Here is a 27,697-nt window from a genome sequence, read left to right as displayed (position 1 = left end):
GGAGATGATGAGCTGGTGGCTTTTGAGTATCCAAACTTAACTTGGGAGGTTAAGTGAGTATTAGTTGAAGGAGGTTTGTCCTGCAAGAGTGAATAGATTGTAGGTCGCAGCACCTGTTCTCTCACAGGGGGGACTGCAATCTTTAGAAACGCAGGACGTCAGGGACGCAGTGCATTTCTTAAGTTCAATGACAGTGCCATGGTTAGTTAACCCAGGTGAGCTTTGAGCGTTTTGCCATATATTAGCTTGCTTGCTTATTTATTTATTTATTTATTTAAGTTGTAGAAATGGGAGTATATTTTCTTTGAAAGTTAAAAACTGAAAAAAGACTTAACATCAATGGTGTGCCAGTATAGGTCGGCTGGAAAAAAAAACATACACACAAAAAACCAAAACACTGATAAGCTTATCTGTTTTATACCAAGAAGATAAAACAAGAAGATAACTCTAGTCCGAGCTTTAATATGCTTCCTATGTTTTCTGCTGCTTTTCATTCTTTCCCATATTTCATATCAGAGGATTGATGCAGTCTTTAAAACTTCATTAACAGGAACAAATCCATTATCCACATTTCTTCTCAAAAGGCACTCGAACCACATCAGATAGCCAGGCAGTTGCATTCTCACGAATACTCTATCCGTGAAAAGAAACTCAGCAAGACACAGACGATTTCAATGAATAGAAGAAAAGACATCTATTGAGTTTTGGAATGTTTGGTGCATTTGGATTGGTCTAGGTTTATGAAACCTAACCCTCCCATTGAGTCCTTCTTTAATATATTGTCCGTTTACTCTGTAGGCCACGAAAACTACTGGTCTCTAATGCCATGTTCCTCAGTCATAGAGCCAACTCTCGGAGGTTCAACGATAACATAATACATTATTTCTCTGGTGATGAGGAAGTAAGACACTACCACTAAAGTGTACATTGTCATGGCCGAGGACATGTGCATACAGGATGGCTTCTTCAGCTTCAGGTTGGGCCATTCCAGCACTAAGAATGGGGGTCAGTACAAAGTCTCCATGTTGGTGGTGGCAAGAGCAGCTCTCTGTCTCCATATTAGCTTTTTGATCGAGGCCTTGGATAAAGGCAGGGAGAGGTGTCATTCTACTTCCTGCATTTTAAACTTTTCACAGGTAACTGACTGAACTTTGACTTGGCTCTCCCTGAAATACACTATAAAATGTGTATAGAAATGTGTATTTCTCCTTCTGAAATACACTATAAAATGTGTATAGAAAGTCTTGATTACTTGATTTATAAATACAATAGTAAGAATAAGGTGGGAATTCAAACATTTGAATTGTGATTCTACAGTTTAATATTTAAAATGTAGGGAGTTAGAAATGAGTAGAAGGAAAATAGAAGGGTAGTTTGGAAGCATGGATTTTCTTTTTGCTGCATTATAAATTGAGAATTCTACTTGAATTGAAGAGCTGAACAGCTGGAATGAAACTTGCGTATATTGCAGCAACATGCTAAAATGTATCTTTGATCAAGTATTGAGCTCACATGAAGAATACATTGTGGTTTATTAGGATAGTGGTTCAAAATAATTTCCATAAAAACATACCACTGCATAGATTTATTTTAGGATGTTCTTAAATTTTAAGAGTCATTTGAAGTTGTTTTCCTACAAGTCAGTTCTGTTTGAGATGTATAGGATTGAAAAAAATAATTTTGATTATATTCTGAAATGCTTGCATACAAAATTTTAACTACTTATTTTAAGGAGTTGGAATGTATTTAAAGGTAAATTTTGAAATTTGCTAGTGTTTTGTAAAAATGTGTGTTCCTTGTTTATTTTTTTTAAAGTGCAGTTTATTAGTAGGTTGGTCTGGAGGGGGAGCTAGTGCCAAAGCAAAGCATAGCTTAATAGGTTTGAACTTTTAAAATACCTCAAATCAGATTTTTGTAACAAGAATAAACATACATTTATTTTTATTTTTTTTTTTAGAGGTACTGGAAAGGAGTTTGGGGGAAAGAGAAAGAAAGAGAAACATGGATATAAGAGAGACACATTGATTAGTCGCCTCCCACATGCACCCCTGACCTGGGCGGGGATTCAACCTAGTTATCAGCTCTTGAGTGGGGATTGAACCCATGACACTTTGGTGCAAGTGCTGGTGTTCTAACCATGGAGCAACACTGGCCAGGGTGAATCATACATTTTTATTGAAAACAGTAAGGGAATTGATATGGCATATATCTGTACATAGTTATTTGTGGAATATATATATATATATATATATATATATATATATTGTGTATTACAAATTAGTTAAAATATATTTTCGTGATCTGAAATAATGTTTAATAATGATCTGAAAGTTTAATGTTTAAGGTTTGTTGAATTTCTCATTTAAAATCTCTTGAAAATATGTCCCAAACTTAGAGTGTGTGATAGTAGTTTCTTAACCTTGTGCAGTCATCAGAAGGAAAGGAGTATATCTTGACCCTTTGTGCATGTTGCATGCTCTTAAATTTTTTCCTTGTAATATATACAGTCTTAAATATAAAAAAAGCTTCAAGTAGTCTTATATGTGCAAAGATATCACTTATGTAGTAACATAGATATTTATCAAAAGTAGAGGTACTTTCAATAAAGAAATAGACCCTTGAGACATCTGTAGAGCAAGGATCCCAAGATCACTTATTAACCTCTGTCTCCTGAAATATATAGAAGAGTGAATCGAGCTTATCTACTAAATTGAAGCAGTTCAATTTGAATATGAAGCAGTTCTTTCTTTCTTTCTTTCTTTTTTTTTGTCTATGATACTTTATTTAGACATAGATTACTCCACGAAAAGTGAATTCACCATTCACATTCTTCAAATTATAGGCTACAAATTGGTAATGTGTATATTAAAATCATTAGAATATTTAGTTTCTGAGGAGAGTGGTTGAACTGTGTGTTCTCCATTGCTCTTCATTATGTAAATAGAATTCCAATGCTGATAAAATAAAAAAATAGTTTCTTTGAAAGGAATGATAATATCTGTAAGAGAATAGTGAGGTGTTTATCATGCTTAAGGGGTTAATGCTATAAATTAGACAGTTTTATGAGACATGTCGGAATATTTTTATGTAACTTTTACAATGTCTTTATTTTTTTGTGTCAAACCCCAGGAATGAACCATTATCGGTTTGTTATTTTTGATTTAGTAAAAACTGCATTTAGTAAATCTCTTGGTTTAATTAAATGGTAAATCATATTTTAGCACATTTATAAAAAGTAAGAGTCTCCATTTATAATCATAAGAGTAAATATAAACATGTAAATCAATTTATTTTCTAAAAATGAAAACAAAACTAAGATTTTAAACAACTCGGAAACCAAAGATATTACTATTATAGTACTTTTATACCCTGCATCAATACTGGCCCTATGGTACTTTTCATCTGAGATACCTACTTTGTCTTCTATTGTCGGTAGTAGTATAGTGAGGGTAGCATTTAAAGGATCAATACAAGATTTTCTGCTTATATTCTTGTTTTAAAAAATATATATCTTTATTGATTTTTAGAGAGAGAGGAAGGGAAGGGAGAGGAAGAAAAAAATGGAAATATCAATGAGAGAGAAACAGAACAGCTGCCTTTTGCTTGCCCCTCGCCAGAAATTGAGCATGAAATTCCAGGCATGTGCCCTGACTGGGAATTGAACTAGTGGCCTCTTGGTGCATGGGTAGACTCTCAACCACTGAGCCACACTGGCTGGGCTGGCTTATATTTCTTTACCATAAATATATGGTTTCATTTTTGCAATTTGAGTTGTTATTAAATTGTAGTTTGTTATGATGAGATATTAAGCATGTTTAAAAGTAAAAGATATTTACAAATGATTTTTTTTGAAAACTTTAAAAAATTCCCAACAAAAGAAAATTAGATGGGAATGTATACACTTAAGATGTATTTTTTTTTAATGGATTAGTCTTAAGTCTCAACCTTACTTTTTTTATGTTCTATTCTCATGCCTACATCTTCCCTTCTACTATCATCCCACAGTTTTCTCTTTGGAGTAATTAGGACTCAAACCAATGAAATGAACCATATCACTTCCCTGACATAAATTCCTCTTCCATGATTAAATAACTTTATGTCAATCTGTACAATATTCTAAACATATAACCCATATAAGCTTTATATAATGCTGTACTTTTTTTAATAGAAGAAGAGCAAATATGGCTGATGGGATTATGTTATGTATTTCAATATAAGAGTTACTTATCTATATATATAAAAGGCTAATATGCTAAGTCTCTGTCTGGGTAATGACATCAGGTAGCAACGGCCGGCTTCTTCTCCCTAGAGTCTAGCCTCCTTGCAGTTTCTTTAGCCCAGGAATATGACTTGCTTTATAGACAGGTGGAAACATTTTACACTTTAACCAAATGTCTGTGAAGTGCCCATGCCTCATCTCATTTGATCCTCACAGAAGTCCTGGAGTAGGTAGATAGGAGGCTTGGTGGAATCCTATTTTATTTTCATTGGCCTGAACATGGAGATTTAGAAGTTTAGAAACTTGACCCAACTGAAAAGAAGAAAGAAATGGTGATCTTGAAAATGACTTTATGTTTTTTCACTGTGCAGACTATAGTCAAACACTGCTGCAGTTTAATATTTTACCCTTTGTTCTCCCTGCATGATCTATAATAATAATGTGCTTTGTGTTGATATTTACTGTTACCTGAAAAAGAAGTTGGGGTGCTTCACTGGACTGGAAAAAGTTTTGCTAAATCAGAAAGCAGGTCTAATTAAGCAAGTTTATTTTATATATATATATATATATATATATATATATATATATATATATATATATATATTCGCACATGTTCGACACATATAAAGCTCTCCCTGACGCCATTCACATGTATATGTTTCCCTCTGTCATTGCTGATGGTGAATTTGGTAGACACTTCTATTATAGAGAAAGGGTGAATAGTGATATAATATTCTAATTAATTTCCTTTCAATGTGCATAAATTGGTATACCCGGCCACTGGTACTCTTTATAAAATGCAGACCTAGCCCTAGCCAGTTTGGCTTCCTGTATAGAAAATCAGCCTATGAACTGAAGGGCTCCAGGTTTGATTCTGGTAAAGGGCACATGCCCCGGCTGTGGGCTTGATCCCCAGTAAGGTGTGCAAGAAGCAGCCAATCAATGATTCTCTCTCATCATTGATTTTTCTATTTCTCTCTCCCTCTCCTTTCCTCTCTGAAATCAATAAAAATATATTAGAAAACAAAACAAAACAGCAGAGCTATAGCATTACTTTCATTTAAATTTTCTTTTAAAAAGATTAAATTTGCCACCCTGGCCAGTGTTCTTAGTGGTAGAGCATCGGTTCTTGCACCAAGGGGTTTTGGGTTTGATTCCTGGTTGCCTCCTGCACGTAACTGGGTGGCAGGTTTCATCTCCACCCCAGTTGGGGCTCGTGCAGGAGGCAACCAGTTCATGTCTCTCTTTCATATCAATGTTTCTCTCTCTCTTCCTCTTTCTCCCCCCTTATCCCTTCCCTTCCATTCTCTCTAAAAGTCAGTAGAAAAAATATCCTTGGGTAAGGATTAACAAAACAAAATAAAACAAAAATATTTTATTTGCCAAAACCCAATACCTTACTCAGATACTACTTTTAAAAATTACCTTTAGTGATAGAGTATTTTTGTTGTTGTTGTTGTCAGAAAATGACATGTGAAAGGAAAAGATTTTGAATTTTAAGGATTTTTATTTTAATTGAAAAATTATACCAGTCTGAGGCAAGTACTAATGTAGTTTAAACTTACCTTTGCTATATTATTCTCTTTTCTTTTGTATTGTTTTTATGTTATAACCTCTTTATTGAGGCACTGGAATAAAACTTTTAAGATCACCATTGGGCCCTCGCCGGTTTGGCACAGTGGATAGAATGTTGGCCTGTGGACCAAAGGGTCTGGGGTTTGATTCCAGGTAAGGGCACTTACCTCAGTTGCAGGCTTCTCCCCAACTGGGCCCTGGTCAGGGCGTGTGTAGGAGGCAACCAATCAATGACATCGATATTTCTCTGTCTTTTCCTCTCTCTTCCACTTTCTCTAAAAATCAATCGAAAAATATCCTTGGGTGAGGATGAAAACAAATAAACAAAGGAAAAGATCACTACTGAAATGCTCCCTATATTTGTTGTATCTTAGAACTTGGGTTTTTCATATTTATTTCTGCAATGAGATTAACAAATAATATGAAACATATTTATGTTAAGAAGATCAGACTTGCCCTAGTGGATGTGGCTTAGGAGTTGGAACTTTGTCTGGTGCACCAAAGGTTGAGGGTTCATGGGTACGATTCCTGGTCTGGGCACACTACCTAGGTTGCAGTTGAATCCCCAGTTAGGATGTGCACGAGAGGCAAGCATTCGATGTAACTTGATGTGCCTCTTTCACATTTCTCTCTCTGTCTCTCTTTTCTTCCCTCCCTCCCTCCCTCCTTCCCTCCTTTCTTTCCTCCCATCCTTCCCTCCCCCCCCCCCCCCCTTTCTCTCTCACTGAGGGAAAAAAAAAAAACCACACACACAAAAAGCCAAAGGGGAAATCTATAATAATAAAAGTGTAATATGCTAATTAGACTGGATATGCCTTCTGGATGACCTCCGGATGAAGCCGGGGCTGTGAGGGAAGCCCGGGTCCCGGGTGCCAGAGGGAAGCAGGTGCTGGCAGCAGGGGAAAGGAAGGCCTGCTCTCGCACAACTTTCATGCATCAGGCCTTTAGTCAATAACAAAATATAAATCACACTTAACAGTTTTCCTTGTCATAGTCTTGATGAGCAGTTAGTGTAAATAAAGTTCATGTTATAAACCATAGATTTTCAACTTTTTCATCTCATGGTACACATAAACTACTAAAATTCTGCGGTACACCAAAAAATATATATATATTTTTTGCTGATCTGACAAAAAGAAAGAGGTGTAATTTTGATTGATTCACACCTGATGGCTATTGTTGTGTTGGCTGTTGTCATTTTTTAAATTTGACAATTTAAGGCAAAAGAGAGCAGTGCCCCTGACTAAATGTGCAGGTATTGCATGTTTTAAAAATTTTTGTGGCACACCAGTTAAAAATTGATATTAGATGTAAATGGGGAAAGCTAATGTTTATTTTAGAATCTTGAGATATGAGATACATTACATGATATGAACTTTAAATGCTATAACTTTCCGATTATAAATAAATAAAAGTAAAATGAAAATGGGAGATTCTTCTATTTCGTTTATCTCAAACATACTGTATAACTAAAATTAACCTGTTTGTGTCTATGTAAATCTTATTCAATCAAGGCTGTTAATAGACCATGAATGAATTTTAAATTTTTACTAATGTTGTGCCTTGTTATTTATATCATATCCCCTAAATGAGATAACAAATCTCATTAATACCTAGAGCCAGAATAAATTTGCCTTACTAAAAACAATATTTACAGACTATCAAATTGCAAAAGCACACTAAAGTTATTAAATAATGTAAATCAACATTTCATAAGCTAGTTTTAAAAATCCTTTTTATAACTATTCTATCTAATAAAGAGGGAATATGCAAATTACCATCATACTGTTGCAAAGATGGTGGTGCCCACAGACAATAGGGAGGGAATATGTTAATTGACTGCCATGTTCTCAAAGATGGCAGTGCCCACAGCCACAAGATGGTGGCACCCAATCCCCTCAGCCCCGCTGGGGCGGCAGGCACCTGGCATGGCTGGGCCCGCCCCTAGGTGGTCCAGCTGCTCCATGTGCCTGCCTCCAGAACCCCCCAGTCCCCTCAGCCCTCTAGCCCTCCAGCCGCCCAGGGATGTCTTGAGGCGCAGGCAAACCTCGGATGTCAGCTACCTAGCGGACACTCGAGACATAGGCAAGCCTCAGATGGCGGCTGCCCAGCAGCCCAGGGCTGCCCAAGGCTCAGGTAACCAGGGCCAGCTGAGGCTTGTGCTGCAGCAGAGGTGTGATGGGGGCATTGTCTTCCCCTGATTGCCAGGTCACCTCCTGCCCCTGAGGGCTCCCAGGCTATGAGAGGGGGCAGGCTGGGCTGAGGAATCCCTCCTCCAGTGCAAGCAAGAAAGGGCAATTGGGAGGCACCAGGCCTGCAAGGGAGGGCAGTTGGGGGCAATCAGGCCTGCAAGGGAGGGCAGTTAGGGGTGACCAGGCTGGCAGAGGAGGGAAGTTGGGGGCAAACAGGCTGGTAGGGGAGCAGTTAGACATCAATCAGGCTGGCAGGGAAGTGGTTAGGGGGTGATCAGGCTGGCAGGAAGAAGCGGTTAGGGCAATCAGGAAGGCAGGCAGGCGAGCAGTTGGGAGCTAGCAGTCCTGGATTGTGAGAGGGATGTCCGACTCCCCGTTTAGGCCCAATCCCTCGAGGGGTCCCAGATTGGAGAGGGTGCAGGCTGAGCTGAGGGACGCTACCCCCTCCTCCCTCCCATTCACGAGTTTAGTAGAAACCATACTTCAAAATTTGAATTTTGATCTTTTCCCAGGTAAGCAATATGTGCTACAGCTCCCACTTAGCCATGCAATCACAGTAATCACAAGGGTAAACAACTGATACCCTACAGTGTACTGTGTTGCCAGCATTTTTTGGATATTTGTTTTGTGTTCTTGCATCCCATCTCTACAAAATGCCCATCTGTGTCTCCTGCTTCTGATGAGAAGAAGGCAGTTGCTCTTATATGAAACTCAAGATACGTGCCCAACTGCAGGCTCATGTAGGTATTCCATACAAGTTTGAAGTAGGCTAGGACAGTGGTTGGCAGACTCATTAGATATCAACAGTACAACGATTGAAATTTCTTTTTTTTTTTAAAAATATATATATTTTATTGATTTTTCACAGGGAGGAAGAGAGAGGGATAGAGAGCTAGAAACATCGACAAGAGAGAGACATCAACCAACTGCCTCCTGCACACTCCTTACTAGGGATGTGCCCGCAACCAAGGTACATGCCCTTGACTGGAATCGAACCTAGGACCTTTCAGTCTGCAGGCCAATGCTCTATCCACTGAGCCAAACCGGTTTTGGCCAATGATTGAAATTTCTATTGAGAGACAAATTTTTTAAACTTAAATTTCTCCTAATGCCACTTCTTCAAAATAGACTTGCCCAGGCCGTGGTATTTTGTAGAAGAGCCACACACAAGGGGCCAAAGAGCCGCATGTAGCTCGTGAGCCACAGTTTGCCAACCATGGGGCTAGGATAAGCTACGATGTTGGGTTGGTTAGGTGTATTAAATGCATTTTCAACTTAAGATATTTTCAACTTATGATGGGTTTACTGGGACAGAACATCTTTATTACTCTCAGATTTTATAGGTTGTTTCACTTATTTTATTTTTTTAAAGAATAAGAAGGTTACATCAAATAGAATCTTTAGTTTTGGTTTTCTTTCTCTCTAAATTATATAATTGTTCTTTGTCTCTATCATTTGGTTTTAGGAATGTGTCTTTTAGACTTTCATGTCTATTTCGTTTATCCATTTTTGTTTGATTGTGAGTAGAAACGAGGGTTGGGGGACAGGGAGGAGAGAAAGATAAAGATCACAGTGAGAGAGACACATCAGTTGGTTGCCTCCCACACATGGAATGGAACCTGCAACCCTGGTACCTGTCCTTGACTGGGAATTGAAATTGAGACCCTTCTGTGGCTCAGGCAGATGCTCCAACCATTGAGCCATGGCCAGGGCTCTTTTGTCCCTTTTATCTGTTGAAATATATAGGTTCATTAGTTAACACCTTTATTATTTTATTTCAAGCTTTTCTAACAACATCGTTAATGGCCTACCTCCCTCCCCGCAAATCCCAAAACGCCTTTCTTTATTCTTCTCTCCTTTCCATGTTTTTTCTTTTTTTATATTACACACAGCTCAAAGGAAAAAGTGGTATGTCTATTGTTTCAATTTTGCTCCATTCTTTTTTACTAAAACTATTCTGTCATTACCAGAGTTCTTTGAATTGCTAAATAGGGATTTTTTGGGGTCTTAATTCGTACTGTTTAATTCTTCAGATTTGAATTGTGAACCCCTTTTCATTCTCCCTTCTCCTTGTAACTTTGTAGTTCTCCTTGGCCTTCTATATATTTTAGCTACTCTTTTCATTTACAAGGTCAACTTGTTTATTTTTTAAAAAAATTATTGATATTTTACAGAGAGGAAGAGAGAGAGAGACATCAAAGAGAGAAAGCAACATTCATCAGCTGCCTCCTTTATGCCCTTACCTGGCAAAACCCAGACATGTGCCCTGACCGGGAATCAAACTGGCAACATTTTGGTGCACAGGACACGCCCAACCAACTGAGCCACAGGGGCTAGGACTATGTACTATACTTTTTTTTGTTATTTAGAGTGTACTCTTTCTACTTAATAAAAAAAAGTTTGTTGGCGTAAAATGTATGCCATTTTACGCCAGCCGCAGTGTCATACATCTTGTGTTTACCGTCAAATGATTGCATCATTTTCTCTTGTGCTTGATTTAATCTTGTGTTGTTTTGTTCATCATGGTCCCTAAGCATGGAAAACCCACTAGTAGTGCTGCCAGTAAGAGGCCTTGTTGAGTGACTCAATTGGAAATGAAATTAAAAGTGATTAAGGACTACAAAGGTAGAAAATCAGTGATGGTTATTGAGAGCCAGTCAGGCATATCTGTTTAAGGATCTGCTTCATTGAAGGCAATGAGAGGAACAAAAGTTCGAGAAGCGCCTGTTTCAGGCATGGAGACATTTCCAATGACCTAAATAGACCAGACAACAGAAGCCTATCCCTGTCAGCACCATGACAATCATGGGCAAAGCAAAAAATTTATTTGTGATGTTGAGAGAAAGAGGCTGGATCTGACTATGATGTTGAATTTACTGCTAGCTGTGGGTGGTTTAAATGATTAAAGTATTGTTATTCATTACAGAAAGTGAAAGTGAGTAGTGAATCTCTAAATGCTCTTATGAAGGCAACTGAAGAATTTTTGTGCCCTGACCAGGTAGCTCCGTTGGTTAGAGTGTCAGAATTGCAGGTTCAGTCCCAGCTCAGGCATATATAATCAACCAATAAATGCATAAATAAGTGCAACAACAAATTGGTATTTATCTTCTCTCCCTTTCTCTCTCTCTAAAATATCAATAAATAAAATTTGAAAAAAGAATTTTTGGAAACTAAAAATTTTGTGGAGGAAAATTACTCTTGAGAGCAAATATTCAACATGGAAACGACCTATTCTCAAAACAGATGCTTGAAAGAACTTGCATCCATAAAGAGGCCAAGTCAATGCCAGGTTTCAAGGCTCTGAAGGACCGGATAATAGTCTTGCTTAGGGGCAGTGTTGCAGACTGCAAATTGAAACCCTTTGTGATCTGGCACAGTGAGAATCCCAGGGCCCTTAACACATTGCAGACCAGTAGTTTTACTGCTAGCTTTACCCAGGGGACAGGTATGTTTCTACTGAACGAGTACAAAAAACATTTTACATAAATGTTAAAGGCAAGCTTTAAAATTAAATACCCATTGCATTTTGAAGTTATTTATTACATGCTCTTACAAGCTAATATCTTTTTAAAGAATTATCGTGATTGGTCACAAGCTTTAGAACAGAAAACACGAGGATTCTCGTGATCTGTCCGCAAATGGATCAAGAAATTACTGGCAGCCGAAACCAGTTTGGCTCAGTGGATAGAGCATGGGCCTGCAGACTGAAGGGTCCGAGGTTCGATTCCGGTCAACGGCATGTACCTTGGTTGCGGGCACATCCCCAGCAGGAAAAACCACTTTTTCCTTTGAGCTGTGTGTAATATAAAAAAAGAAAAAACATGGAAAGGAGAGAAGAATAAAGAAAGGCGTTTTGGGATTTGCGGAGAGGGAGGTAGGCCATTAACGATGTTGTTAGAAAAGCTTGAAATAAAATAATAAAGGTGTTAACTAATGAACCTATATATTTGATTGTGCAAGAGGCAGCTGATTGATGCTGACTGAAATAAAATAATAAAGGTGTTAACTAATGAACCTATATATTTGATTGTGCAAGAGGCAGCTGATTGATGTTTCTCTCTCTCATCGATGTTTCTAGCTTTCTATCCTTCTCCCTCTCTGTAAAAACTCAATAAAATATATTAAAAAAAAAAGAAAAGAAATTACTGGCATAGTAGCGTTTAAGTCCTATTACCAGGGGAGGATCTTTGCTCATGCAGATGCTGCATCTCAACTTATGAAGACACTAGAAGACATTGATACAATTCTAAAAGGCTTACATCATTTATGACTGCATCAAGTACCTAGCTTGGGCCCAGTCGGTGTGGCTCAGTGATTTGAGTGTCGACCTATGAACCAAGAGGTCACAGTTTGATTCCCAGTCAGGCAGATGTCTGCGTTGCAGTCTTGATCCCCAATGTGGGACATACAGGAGGCAGCCAATCAACGATTCTCTTTCATCATTGATGTTTCTATCTCTCTATTCCTCTCCTTTCCTCTCTGAAATCAATAAAAACACATATTGGGAAAAAAAAAAAGAAAAAAAAAGCAAAAAAAAAAAAAAAAGCCTTGCTTGGGCTTAGGGTGATGTCACCAAAGAGTTTATGAATGACAGCTGGAAGAAGACACCCAGGGGGTTAATCTATGACTTCAAAAGATTTGCCAAGGATGAGGAGGTTGTAAAAAGTTAACAAGGCTGTGGTTGAGATGGCAAACAACTTTAATCTGGTGTACATGAGGGTGACTTTTTATATAAATGATAAAGGCACGCTTTGTTAAGAACCTCAATATTGAGGAACTCCTAGGGGTGGTTCCTGAGGAATTGATTGAGGAGTTGTTGAAATTGGAACAGGAACACATAGCTGATAAAGATGCAAGAGAAAAGTAAACTGCAGGAGAAAAAAAGAAAAAACCCTCAAGAAAATTCTTAGTGCCGAAACCGGTTTGGCTCAGTGGATAGAGTGTCGGCCTGCGGACTGAAAGGTCCTGGGTTCGATTCTGATTAAGGGCATGTACCTTGGTTGCGGGCACATCCCCAGTAGGGGGTGTGCAAGAGGCAGCTGATCGATGATTCTCTCTCATCGATGTTTCTAACTCTCTCTCCCTCTCTCTTCCGCTCTGTAAAAAAATCAATAAAATACATAATTAAAAAAAAAAAAGAAAATTCTTAGTGAAGGGTTTAGCAGAAGCTTTGCAAACCTCAACAAGGGTCCTTAAAAAGTTTGAAAACATGGACCAATAACCAAAAGGTTATCATTAATAAAGATAAATGCTTGTGCTGTATTGTCTGGTTACAAACAGATCTATGATGAAAAAAAGTAATTGTAAACCACCATGGGTATATTTCTGAAAAGAGTGACACCTCCTGAAGAAGAGTCCTTGGGAGGTACCCTAGAAGAAGGCATTGCTATCACAGGGATGTCAGTTCCATACGTGTTAATGTCCCTTATAGTCCTCTAGTGGGAGATGTAGAGGTGAGAGACAGTGATATTGGTGAGCCTGAATCTGTGTAGGCCTAGGCTAATGTGTGTGTTTGTGTCTTAGTTTTTAACAAAAATGTTTAAAAAGTTAAACAAAATAAAAAATTTAAAAATAGCTAAAAGCTTATAGAATAAGAATATAAAGAAATTATTTTTGTAAATCTGCACAATAAGTTTTGCATTTTAAGCTATGTGTTATTATAAAACAATCAAAGTTTAAAAATTAAAGTTTGTAGAGTAAAAAAGTTATAGTAAACTTAGGTTAATTTACTTGAAAAAAGAAAATTAAAAAATATAAATTTAGTCTAGACTAAGTGTACAGTTTTAGAAAGTCTACAGTAGTGTACAATAATGTCCTAGGCCTTCACATTCACTCACTACTCACTCACTGACTTACTGAGAGAAACTTCTAGTTCTCTATGCTCCCTTTATGGTATATGCTCCGTACAGGTGTACCATTTTTCAAATTTTTACACTATATTTTTACTATACTTTATAATGTTTATATATGTTTAGATATCCAAATACTATTGTGTTGTAATTGCCTAAATTATTTATTCAGTACAGTAACATGCTTCACAGGTTTGTAACCTAAGAATAATAGGTTAGACCATATATATAGCTTTGGTGTATAGTAGGTTATACAATCTAGGTTGTGTGAGTGCACTCAATGATGTTCCCACAACAAAATCACCTAATAATGTATTTCTCAGAATGTATCAATATCTTTATTGTTAAGATGCACATGACTGTACTTTGAGAGAGAGCTCGGATTCACATAACTTTAATACAGTATATTGTTATAATTGTTATACTTGATTATTAGTTACTAGAAGCCCAGTGCACGAATTTGTGCATGGGTGGAGTCCCTTGGCCTGGCCGGTGATCGGGGCCATCTTGCCCAGTACTGATCAGAGCGGGTAGGCTGGCAGGGTGGAGGAGGGACTGTGGGAGGTTGGCCGGTCATGGGAGGTGGGCTGTGGGAGCGTACTGACCACCAGGGGGTAGCTTCTATGTTGAGCATCTGCCTCCTGGTGGTCAGTGTGAGTCATAGTGACCAGTTGACCAGTCGTTTGGTCAACTGGTGGTAATGGTTACTTAGTCATATATATATAGACTAGAGGCCTGGTGCATGATATTTGTGCACTTGGCAGGGTGGGGTGAGGGGGTCCCCTCAGCCTGGCTTGGGCCTTCTCAAGTCCAGGAACCCTTGGGAGATGTCCAACTGACAGTTTAGACCTGTTCCCTATGGGCCTAAGCCATCAGTCGGACATCCTTAGCACTGCTGCAGAGGCGGGAGAGGCTCCCGCCACCACTGCTGCACTCACCATCCATGAGCCTGGCTGGGAGTGCACTGACAACCAGTGTGCAACTCTTGCATTGAGCGTCTGCCCCCTGGTGGTCAGTGTACATCATAGTGAACAGTTGTTATACTGTTCAGTTGATTTATATGTTAGCCTTTTATTATATAGGACTAGAGGCATGAAATTCGTGCATGGGGGAGGTAGTTGTCCCTCAGCTCAGCTTTCACCCTCTTCAATCTGGGACCCCTCGAGGGATGTCCGACTGCCTGTTTATGGATGTCTGACTGCCCACCGGGATCGGGACTAAACGAGTGGTTGGTCATCCCTCTCACAATCCAGGACTGCTGGCTTCCAACTGCTCGCCTGCCTGCCTTTCTGATTGCCCCTAACTCCTTCTTCCTGCCAGCCTAATCACCCCCTAACCACTTCCTTGCCAGCCTGATTGATGTCTAACTGCTCCCCAGCCAGCCTGTTTGCCCTTAATTGCCCTCCCCTGCAGACCTGGTCCCCCCCAATTGTTCTCCCCTCCAGGCTTGGGTCCCTTCAAACTGCCCTTCCCTGCAGGCCTGGTCGCCCCCAACTTCCCTCCTCTGCAGGCTTGATCGCCCCTAACTGCCCTCCCTTGCAGGCCTGATTGTCCACAACTGCCCTCCCTTGCAGGCCTGGTGCCTCCCAACTGCCCTCCCCTGCTGGCCATCTTGTGGTGACCATCTTGTGTCCACATAGGGGCAGGATCTTTGACTACATGGGGACAGCCATCTTGTGTGTTGGAGTGATGGTCAATCTGCATATTACTCTTTTATTAGATAGGATAGAGGCCTGGTGCACAGGTGGGGGTCAGCTGGTTTGCCTTGAAGGATGTCCCGGATCAGGGTGGGCGTTCCCTTGGGGTGTGGGGTGGCCTGGGCAAGGGGCCTTGGTGGTTTGCAGGCCAGCCATGCCCCCTGGCAACCCAAGCAGAGGCCCTGGGGTAATTGGGGTTTATTTATCTTCTGCAATTGAAACTTTGTAGCCTGGAGCAGAGCCAAGCCTTCTGCTTGCTCCCTGGCAGCAACCATTTCTGTTGGGATTTATGTATCTTCTATCATTGAAACTTTGTAGCCTTGAGTGGAGGCCTAGGTCAGCAAGAGCAGACGGAAAGCTTAGCTTCCTCCATTGCTTGGGAAACCCAAGCTTTCCTCCTGTTCTCTGTGGATGAAGCCATCTTGGTTGGTTTTATTTGCATATTTGCTCCTGATTGGCTGGTGGGCATGGCTTGTGGGCATAGCTTGTGGGCATAGAAGAGTGATGGTTAATTTGCATTAGCAACAAGGATAATTGTTGTTAATGTCTTACTGTGCCAAATTTATAAATTAAAATTTAGAGGTATGTATGTATAGGAAGAAACATAGTATAAATAGTTTTTAAGCATGTACTAGGGATCTTGGAATGTACCCCATGAGGATAAGCATTGGGGGACTACTGTATTTTTAACTAGAGAAATAGGGAAGGAATATGAAATAGGCAAAAACAATCTCTTGTCAATACAGAGGAGGAGGAAACACAAGAAGGCCTGGCAGACATAAGGGGAACCTAAAGAGACATAACAACTAAATTTAATGTGGGCCTGCCTGGTGTGGCTCAGTGGTTGAGCCTTGACCCCATGAACCAGGAGGTCATGGTTAGATTCTCCGTCAGGGCACATACCAGGGTTGTGGGCTCCACCTCTAGTAGGGACCAGACAGGAGGCAGTTGATCAATGATTATCTCATCATTGATGTTTCTATCTCTCCTTCCCTCCCCCTACCTCTCTTTGAAATAAAAAAAGGTTATATATACGAATTTATATATATCCTGGATAAAACTAAGGAAATATGAATAAACTATGCACTTTATTAATAATATATTAGTATTGGTTTGTTAATTTTAACAAATATTCCATATTCATCTAAGATGTTAATAGGAAGGGAAACTGATGAGAGGGTAGTATATTGGAAGTCTGTGACATCTTCTCAATTTTTCTTTAAATATAAAACTGTTCTAAAAGAAAGGCTATTTAAAAACATGAGAAAATAGTTAATTTTTTAAAATTATGAAAAATATAAACTGTTGGAGGATTGCTTATTTGACTTAGTAATATTTGTATAGGGAAGCTCTAGCATATTGACTGGTACAAAATGAGCACTCAGTAAATGTTGAGTGATAATATTATACTTAAGTTGTTTTGTGGAAGGAGCGATAAGTAGAAGGAAGTTGAAAAAGAAGCTGTTTAATTTCCTGAAATTTTATTAATTAAAAAGCTACAAAAATTCAATTTAATGCAAGTTGAATTAATTTGAATACATTTTATACCCAATGAATTGAAAATATTTGCATAAACTTTGTTATTGCTTGTGAAGCCAATTTGAAATCTTCAGTGTTATAAATGACTAGAGGCCCAGTGCACAAAATTCATGCACTAGGGGGCAGGGGGGAATTTTTCTTCAGCCCAGCCTGCATCCTCTCCAATCTGGGACATCCCTCTCACAATCTGGGACATCCCTCTCACAATCCAGGACTGTTGGCTCCTATCACTCGCCTGCCTGCCTGATTGCCCCTAACCACTCTGCATGCCAGCCTGATAACCCCCTAACTGCTCCCCTGCCATCCTGATTGACACCTAACCACTCCTCTGTCAGCAAGATTGACACCTAACTGCTCCCCTGCTGGCCAGATCACCCACAACTGCCCTCCCCTGAAGGCCTGGTCCTCCCCAACTGCTCTCCCGTGGGGGTCTAGTTCCCTCCCCCACATTGCCTTCCCCTGCTGGCCATCTTATAATGATGTGGGGGGAGGCCATCTTGTGACAACATGGTGGCCATCTTGTGATGCGAGGGCATGAGGGTCAATTTGCATATCACCTCTTTATTATGTAGTATTCTGAAAAGGCTTTGTATTTAGTTTATTAAACTATTTCATTCCATTAATAGGATGCATGCTAAAATACTAAAAGTCCTTTAATTAGTTGAATTAAATACTTAAGGAAAAAAATTCCAAGTATATTAGCATTAATAGCCATTAGGGAAATGCCAATTAAAACCACAAAGAGATACCACTACTTACCTATTAGAATAGCACTGTGGTCAGCAAAATGCAGGTCGTGAGCCACATGTGGCTCTTTGGCCCCTTGAGTGTGGCTCTTCCATAAAATGCCACAGCCTGGGTGAGTCTATTTTGAAGAAGTGGCGTTAGAAGAAGTTTAAGTTTAAAAAATTTGGCTCTCAAAAGAAATTTCAATCGTTATACTTGCTGATATTTGGTTCTGTTGACTAATGAGTTTGCCGACCACTGGAATAGCAAAACAAAAACAATCAATCAAAAAAACGTTGACAGTACCAAACTGGCAAGGAAATGATGCAACTGAAACCCTTACATGTTGCTGATGGGAATGCAAAATTGTATATCTACTTTGGATAATAGTTTGGTATTGTCTTATAAAGTCAATCATATTTAGTATAAAACCCAGAAATCCCACCTGTAGTTTTTTGCTCAAGAAAAATGGGACTGTGTTACCTCAGAAACTAGTAGCTGTATGTTTATAGCAGCTCGATTCTAATTGTCAAAATGCATTGATTCCATTTATATGACATTTTTGAAAATATTTTTTATCACCATAGTGATAAAGAACAGATCACTGGTTCAGATAGTACCAAACCCTACTTATACTATGTTTCTTCCTATACATACATACCTCTAAATTTTAATTTATAAATTTGGCACAGTAAGACATTAGCAACAATTATCCTTGTTGCTAATGCAAATTAACCATCACTCTGCTATGCCCACAAGCCATGCCCACAAGCCATGCCCACCAGCCAGTCAGGAGCAAATATGCAAATAAAACCAACCAAGATGGCTACGTCCACAGAGAACAGGAGGAAAGCTTGGGTTTCCCAAGCAATGGAGGAAGCCAAGCTTTCCGCCTGCTTTTGCTGACCTAGGCCTCCACTCAAGGCTACAAAGTTTCAATGATAGAAGATACATACCAAGTCCCAACAGAAATGGTTGCTGCCACTATCTCTGTTAGGCTCAGAATTCTCTGTCTCTTTTTAAAACAACAACAACAACAGACAAACACATTTTATTGTAAAATAAAGCACAGGTTTAGAAAACCACACAAAGAAATGTATTATAAAATGAATACAATTACCATCCCGGTCAAGAAGCAGAACTTTGCCAGCTGCCCCAACAGCTTTCCATGTACTCATCCCAATCATAACTGCCTTTTAATCTGTAAGTCCTCCCTTCTCATCTCGTTCTTTCCCCTTATAGTTTAGATATTGAGCCCTGGACTGTTCGAGTTGTAGAGCTTCCTACAATTTGGATTCTGCTAATTGCATACTAATGGTGCAATTCAGCATGTCACTCTGTTCTCCGTGTGTCCTGTAGATTTTCCTGAGGATCCAGAGGCTTGATTAGAATTAGGTGTGATTTCTTTGTCAAGTCCGTATGTAGATTGTGTTGTGTGCACATACTTGATATCTGCTTTGAGGTTTTTATTTTGGTGTATGTGATATTAGGAATTAACGATATTTAATGCCTAGAACCAGTAATTCATTGGGGGTTGCAAAGTAGTGATATTCTAAAAATTTCTTCTTTTATTTATGACTTAGTATACTTTCATAGAATACTTTCCTCACCTGCTATTTTGTATTCAAATAGTCTTTGATTTAAGGGCTCTATAGAATAGAATTTGTGGAGGGAGTGATTCCTATGTAGAGGAATGCTTTCTCTTATGTGATCAGATTTTCTAACAGGTACTATTAATTAATCTTTGCTGAAAACCTGCCTCTCTGCAAGGCTGCAATTCCACCATGGGTGTCAGGACATCTCTGCGCTCACTGACAAACAAAGAGGCAAATATATTCTTGAGGCCACAGTTTGGAACTCAGAATATTACTACCTCCCTCCACCCCCCACACATGGGTGCATGCATGCGTGTACACACACACACACACACACACACACACATGCACACACGCACACACACATGCACACACACATTTTCCTGTATTTATAAATGGTAGCTATATATAGATGATGAATTATTATTTAATTGTGGGCTGGTCTGGGAACAGAATTAATCACTTTTAGCATTGCTTTCATATAAAAGGAAAATGCATTCTGAATTCTGAATAGGTTTTGGAATCACCTGTTCATTCATGGTGGCCTGCCTATTTTTACATATGAGATATTTTTTCCCATTTTTACAGTGCATATAAAAACATTTATTAAGTCCTATATATCAACGTATGTAAAAACAATGAATAAAATAATGTGCTATTTATTTTTAAAATTATTTTATATAGTAACTAGAGGCCCGGTGCACAAAATTCATGTTCGGAGGCGGGAGGAGGGGTGTCCCTCAGCCCAGCCTGCACCTTCTCCAATCTGGGACCCCTCAAGGGATGTCCGACTACCCACTGGGATTGGGCCTAAACAAGCAGTTGGACATCCCTCTCACAATCCAGGATTGCTGGCTCCCAACTCTCACCTGCCTGCCTTCCTGATTGCCCCTAACCATTTCTTTCTGTCAGCCTGATCACCCCGAACCATTTCCCTATCAGCCTGATTGATGACCAACTGCTCTCCTGCCAACCTATTTGCCCCCAACTTCCCTCCTCTGCCAGGGTGGTCATCTTTAACTGCCCTCCCCTCAGGGTTGATCACCCCCAACTGCCCTCCCCTGCAGGCCTGGTCCCTCTCAATTGCCCTCCCTTGCAGGCCTGGTGCCTCCCAACTGCCCTCCCCTGCTGGTCATCTTGTGGTGGCCATCTTGTGTCCACATAGGGGCAGGATCTTTGACCACATGGGGGCAGCCAGCTTGTGTGTTGGAGTGATGGTCAATCTGCATATTACTCTTTAATTAGATAGGATAGAGGCCTGGTGCACAAGTGGGGGCTGGCTGGTTTTCCCTGAAGAGTGTCCTGAATCAAAGTGGGGGTTCCCTTGGGGTGTGGGGTGGCCTAAGCGAGGGGCCTGTGGTGGTTTGCTGGCCAGCCATGCCCCCTGGTGACCCAAGCAGAGGCCCTGGTATCTGGAATTTATTTACCTTCTATAATTGAAACTTTGTAGCCTTGAGTGGAGGCTTAGGTCGGCAATGGCAGGCGGAAAACTTGGCTCTCTGTGGCCGCAACCACCTTGGTTGGGGTTAATTTGCATAGTTGCTCTGATGGGCTTGTGGGCGTGGCTTGTGGGTGTAAAGGAGTGATGGTTAATTTTCATAGTACTCTTTTATTAAGTGGATGTTTGCTTTGGCAGGAAGTCTTACTTTATGGGGTTGTTGGTTAAATTTTTATTTCCTGTTATGAAATAATAAACATTTAAAAAAATACGTTTTTATTGATTTTAGAGAGAGTGAGTGGAAGCGAGAGGGAGAGAGGGAAACATCAATGACATCCATTGGTTGCCTTCTGCATGCCCCCTATTGGTGATTGAGTTCACAACTAAGGATATGCTCCAACCCTGGAATTGAACCTGCAAGAGACAAAGCTCAACCGAGCCACATAAGCCAGGGCAAAATAGTACAGTTTTGAAATGTATACTTCTGAAATTCAAATACAGCTTATCAATGGCCAATACTGAGCTACAAGGTTATTTAAAATGAAAGTGAAGTAGAAACCTTAAAATGTAAATTAATTTGATAACTGTTCTTTTATGAACTTGATGATATTAATGAAAACTTAACTAGTATAGTATGTTTGTAGTCCATTTTCAGGTTAACAAACCAAACACAATGAAAAGGAATAATGTTCCACTCTAACTGGTTTGGCTCAGTGGATAGAGCATCACTCTGCAGACTGAAAGGTCCCAGGTTCGATTCTAGTCAAGGACATACACCTTGGTTGTGGGCACATCCATAGTAGGAGGTGTGCAGGAGGCAACTGATGTTTCTCTCTCATTTATGTGATCACTCTATCCTTCTTTCCTCTCTGTAAAAAAATCAATAAAATAGAGAGGGAGGGAGGGAGGGAGGGAGGGAGGGAAGGAGGAAGGGAGGGAGAGAGAGAGAGAGAGGGAGGGAGGGAGGGAGGGAGGGAGGGAGGGAGAGAGAGAGAGAGAGAGAGAGAGAGAGAGAGAGAGAGAGAGAGAGAGAGAGAATATGAGAGAATGAATGAATATGTTCCTGGCCTTGGACACTGAAAATGGTTTGTGAGAAAAATTTGTCTTAGTTACAAATGCTTCAGTTTAATACTATTTGGCTAGGCCATAGTAAATATGAGAGGCCTAGATAAAATTTGTTGATGGGTATTATGCTTAGACAATGGAGAGGTAACAAGACAAAAAAGAGATAGGTCCTCCCACCAAACAAGATTATACATATATAATGTAGCAAAATATTCCAGCAAGGATTAATGGAGTACACAGAATGATTATATCAGCTCAGGAAGGAATGGAGGGACTGGATTTTGAGAAAGTTGACTGATGTACATTGATTGACAAAGAGGATAAGGGAGGAAAAGTCTCTTTTTAAAAAAGAAGGAATGGTGTGTCGCAGGTGAGAATGATAAAGTTGTTCTGTGGAAAGCAAGCAAATTAAATTGACTTGAATGGAAGTGTGTGTAGAAGATAGTCAGAAATTAGGGTGCACAGCTAATCAGAGTGTGGGGATATAGAAAAATGTTAACATTAATTTGAAAGGAGAGACCTTTCAGATTGCTCTATATTTAAAAAAGTAGACAAAATGAAAGAATTTCGTGTTCCTTAAGCAAGTTGTATAGATGTCAACTTATTTTAAGGTCAACTATGAAACAGATTAAGACACTGAATGTTACTACATTGAACTGTAATTTGCAAAATGAAAGTCTATTCCTTATTGAGATATGATAAGCACTGTTTGTAAAAAAAATTGAATGTAAAGTTTACATGTCATGATTGGCTACATAAGGAAAGAAAGATTTAAAAAGCTATATAATAAGGCTAAAATTTGAGTAGGGCTGAATTTTGTCTATTTTTTTTTATTCTAGGTCACAGCTTTTGCCTTAGAGCACTCTTAACACAAGACAACATGCTCTGTTGCCCTTATTGATTAATTGAACAAATTCAGGTTAGTACATTTTATGCACAGCACTTACCTGTGCCAAGTATATGTTAATATTTTGAGAAATGAATAATTTTGTGTTTAAAGCTACATATGTATGTACCATTGAAGTAGAAAGGCCAAGTGGATTGAAACCCTATTGAATTGTGTATTAGTTAACACTTCCTGACTACCGACTATGTGAGATGTGCAGTGCATATAATGAAAAACATTTTACTTAATATGTAATAGTTTTATACTTTAAAGTAAGGGGCTGGATGAAACAAGTTGTGGGTGAATATAGTACATTGTACTTTTGGTGTTGTGTGGTATATTTGGTGCTAAAAAACTCATCTTAAAAAAAAATACTTTTATTGATGTTTAGAATGGAAGAGAGAGAGAGGGAAAGAGAGAAAAACATCAATCAGCTGCCTCCCATACACATCCCCCACTGGGGATCAAACCCACAACCTGGGTATGTGCCCTGATTGGGAATCGAACCAGTGACCTTTCAGGATGATTCTCAACCAACTGAGCCACACCGATCAGGCTCATTTTAAATTTTTGATATAGCTGACTTTTAAAGGTTTCATTCTTATACAGATTTCAGTCACACATTAAAATTTTTATTTGTGTTTAGTGTTCAGTCTGAGTTCTGACAAATCTGTAATCATCACCATAATTTTCTAAATTCACTTATGTCCATTTCAATCCCTGAAAACACTAATGTGTTTTTTTTTTTTTTTTTTTTTTGGGGCGGGGGCCCTATAGTTTATCTTTTCCAATATGTCATTTAAATGGAATCATTTAGTATGTAGCTTTTAAAATATGGCTTCTTTCTCTTAGCATAATGAATTTGGATTCATCCATGTTGTGCATACTAGTAATTTTTTATTTTATTTTATTACTGAGTAGAGTTTCTCTGTGTGGCTATACTACAGCTTGCTTTTCCATTCACCAGCTGATGGATATTTGGAGGAGTTTCTAGTTTTTGGTGATTATTGCAATCATACTTTTTTATTGTAATAAAATATGCATAACATATAAAATTTACTGTCTAACTTTCTGATTTCCCATCTGATGAATGAACATAAGAATATTTATCCAAGGGTTGTAGTGAGGATTAAAAAGAATAAATTATATAAAAGGGTGAAGCAGTAGAGGTAGTCTGTTAATGTTTGTCTTTGTCTTTATGCATTTTTTAAAATGACCACTGGAGACTTCACTTTTCTATTGCCTATTTCCCTAGTGAGTCTGTATGCATACAGAAATAGTGCCCACTATTACCTTGGAGCCCATCAAGAAGCAAATTACTGCTGTGTTCCAAGTTACCTCTTGGAACTTTTCAGTTTGAAATAAAGTTAACCAGGGTACTGTCAGCATAAGACTGTAATAGAAAATGCTGGGCATGAAAGGCTCTGGAGGAGAGTTCTAAGTTGGGGAAGGCAGAATTTTTTATAGGGCTTTAGCAGGAGGGATTAGGCAGAGTTCAACTGTTCAGCTAGTTTGGGGAATAATTTGTCAATGATGGCTCTTAGAAAATTGATTTTGTAGATTATCAGTTGTTGTACAATTTGGATTTTATCAAGTAGGTTGGGGAAAAGCAGCTGTGGGGAGCAAGGACATGAGAAAGCCAATGTAGAAATTCTTAAGTTTTTAGTGTCTTTACAGTAGATTTTTCTATCATTGGCTCTTGCAGTCTTCACCCAACCACCTCTTCCCTATTCACCCATCCCTAGTAGAAAGACCCCTTAATTTTGGTCATGATTTTAGACTTCTTCTAGCTCATGATCTCAGAAGGCAACATTTTTATGAAATTTCAAAGATCAAAGAATTAAATATTTTGTAGTACTGGAAAGTTCTCTAGGTTTTTGCTCCCTGCTTTCTTTTCACTATTTTGGATCCTGTTGTGTAGATACTTTGCAGTAGGGGAAATAGTAATGCATGATAACGAAAAGCTTCAAAGTAGACATATGGCTGGAAGGGAGATTTGAATAGGATTTTGCAGCAGCTATTAAGTTGATTTATTTTCAACTTAATTGCAATTGACTTTTTAAATTCTGCCTTATCCTTTGTGATGATTCATGTAGAAGTCACATGAGATCATTTTTGATAGCTGGTTTGCAAACTTTGGCATGTGCTTCAACCTTCCGAAGCCTTCCTGTGCTTTCTCAGGAAGCCCAGCTTGTGGCTGAATGGAGAGTTATTTTAAATGCATTACTAGTTTCTAGTACCTGAGACTAAATGGTCCTGCCCTGGCCATTGTGGCTCAGCTGGTTTGGCATTGTGCTGTGCTTCAAAGGATTGCTGGTCCAATTCCTTCTCAGGGCACATGCCCAGATTGTGAGCACCATCACTGGTAGGGTCCATGCAGGAGGCAGTCTATCGATGTTTTGCCCTCACTTTGATGTTTGTTTGTTTGTTTTTTCTCTCTCTCCCTCTCCCTTCTTCTTTCTCTAAAAATCAATAAAAACATCTATAAAAAAGAAATTAAATGGTCCTCTTTCATATGTGAATCTGATAGTTTACCTCTTGCTTTGTGCTGGCTCCCTGTATTCCTCTTGTAATGCTTGCTTAGTTTTTAATTTAAATACAGTTAGGTAACATTCTTGGAACACATTAAGCTATGCACACATTAGGGAAATATGGATATTTGGCCACCATATTTAGAATTATTGGGGCATTTCTTTGCAACTTTTCAGAATATAGAAAAAGAAGTGTTATTTTTTTCCCAATCAAGCTCACCAATAGAATTTGTTGTTTTTCAAACTAGCTTGAATGGGAACAACATATATGAAGAATAGTATGTCTGCTATTTCTACATGTGTATACTTTTCATAGCTATGAAAAATATATTTGATTCACTTTGAGGCTGTCAAGATAAATGGGTCATGTCATCAATATTTTAGTATTGTTATGTATACTTGAATACTTTTTTATAAATTATGAGACAGTTATTTATGTTTCTTTGTTCTGCAAAGTATCACAACATTTCAATAATATGGCTTTCTCTTTTTGATATTTAGAGTAGGTTAGGGAACAAATTTATCTATGACTAAATGGTAAGTCACTGGCGAGAATCTATTCTTTGTAATACATTACTTTGCTCCTTAAGCCTCCTACAACTCCACTTGTTACATTTTCTAATATGAAGCAAATGTTACTATCCTAGCTTTATTTTATTTGATGGGAAATATCTTTTTAAATATCTATATTTTTAAATCTTGGGAACCCTGAAAGGCTTCTTTATCCTTTTTTTATTTATTCTCAAGAAAACAGTATCTTCATTTACTCTTAAAAAACTTTTTAAATTGATGAGAGAGAGAACGAGAGGCAATGATTTGTTTTCCACTTAGCTATGCATTCATTGGTTGATTCTTATATGTGCCCTAACTGGGGATTGAACCCACAACCTTGGTGTATTGTTGATGCTCTGATCAATTGAGCTACGGCCAGGGCTATCTTGATGTTTTTGTAGGAATTCCTGCTACCCACAGATATAAATAAAAACATGCAATGTAAAATAGCTGTTTAGGACATTTTAAAATGAACAAATAAGTTATTTTAAAAGAAGTTCCATATATATGTGATTTTTAAAAAACTTTTTCAGCTTTATAGAGGTACTAGAGTCCTGGTGTACAACGTTCGTGCACTTGAGGCGGGGGGGTGTGATCCCTCAGCCAGGCCTGTGCCCTTTCACAGTCCAGGAGCCTTGGGGAGATGCCCAAAAGACGGCTTAGGCCCGCTCTCTGCAGGGAGCGGGTCTAAGCCACAGTTGGACATCCTTAGTGCTGCTGTGGAGGTGGGCCACTGTGCTCGCCAGCCATCAACCCGGCTTGTGGCTGAGTGACACTCCCCCTGGGGGAGCTCACTGACCACCATGGGGCAGCCCCCGTGTGGAGTGTCTGCCCCCTGGTGGTCAGTGTGTGCCATTGTGACTGGTTATGGTTGATTTGCATATTACTCTTTCATTATATAGGATACTTGACACATAAAACTGTAATATATTAAAAGTGTATGTATATCATAGTGACTTTATATACATACTAGAGGCCTGGTACATGGATTCGTGCATTGTTTATCTTTTCAATAAATCAACTTTTAGTTTCATTTAGCTTTTTGTTGTCTTTTTAGTCTTTATTTCTTTTATTTTGCCTTGGCCTGACCTGTAGGGATCAGGCTAAAACTGGCTCTCCAACATCCCCCAAGGGGTCCTGAATTGCGAGAGGGTGCAGGACAGGCCGAGGGACCCCAATGGTGCATGATTGGGGCTGGGGAGGGATTGCAGGAGGGCTCCAGGGTGTGTTTGGCCGGTCTCGCCCAGTCCTGATTGGCCGGACCCTAAAAGCAAGCTAACCTGCAAGTCGGAGCATTTGCCTCCTGGTGGTCAGTGCATGTCATAGTGACTGGTTGAACAGTAGAACAAACAGACACATAGCATAGGATACATTGTGCAAGGTTTCCTACCATCTAATTAATTAACATATCTATCACCTTACCTATTTATCTTTTCTTTTGTGAGAACGTTTAAGTTCTCTTTTAGCAAATCTTAAATATTTAATAGTATTATCAACTCTAGTAACCATGTTTTATATTAGAGCCTCAGGTTTTATTTATCTTAAGATGAGAAAATTTGTACCTTTTTACCAGCCTTTTCTTATTTCCTCTACTGCACAGTCCCTGGCAACCACTTTTCTATTTTTTTGTTTCTATAAGTTTGACTTAAAAAGTTTTTTGTTTTTTTTTTTCAGATTGTGCATATAGGTGATAACATGTAGTTTTTGTCTTTTTCTGTCTGGCTTATTTCATTTAGTATAATGCCCTGAAGATCTATCCATGTTTTTGTAAAATAATATTGAGTGAAAAATGTAATAGAAAAATAATATGCAATAAATATTTCCTCCTATTCT

At 39.0% G+C, this 27,697-nt stretch overlaps 1 protein-coding gene and 1 pseudogene across 5 annotated transcripts in view; one reads left to right on the top strand and one right to left on the bottom strand.

The window, feature by feature from the left end:
* The window catches only part of FUT8 (fucosyltransferase 8), a 175,245-nt gene that overhangs the window by 2,008 nt on the left and 145,540 nt on the right, over positions 1-27,697 (top strand). For 3 of the 4 annotated variants that reach the window (XM_084866731.1, XM_084866730.1, XM_084866734.1), the window contains exon 2: positions 22,735-22,814. The exons of the other annotated variant lie outside the window; for it this stretch is intronic. The gene's annotated coding sequence lies outside the window, so the exon portion shown is untranslated. The remainder of the gene's footprint in view (positions 1-22,734; positions 22,815-27,697) is intronic. 4 annotated transcript variants of the gene reach the window in all.
* LOC311620251 (oligosaccharyltransferase complex subunit OSTC-like) lies at positions 513-1,024 on the bottom strand (annotated as a pseudogene). Its single transcript has one exon. The product of its transcript is annotated as an oligosaccharyltransferase complex subunit OSTC-like (transcript).

The sequence above is a fragment of the Pipistrellus hanaki genome, assembly GCF_964339955.1.
Source record: "Pipistrellus hanaki genome assembly, chromosome: 1".
In the NCBI taxonomy this organism is placed as follows: Eukaryota; Metazoa; Chordata; class Mammalia; order Chiroptera; family Vespertilionidae; genus Pipistrellus; species Pipistrellus hanaki.
This window is presented reverse-complemented; position numbering and strand designations above follow the sequence as displayed.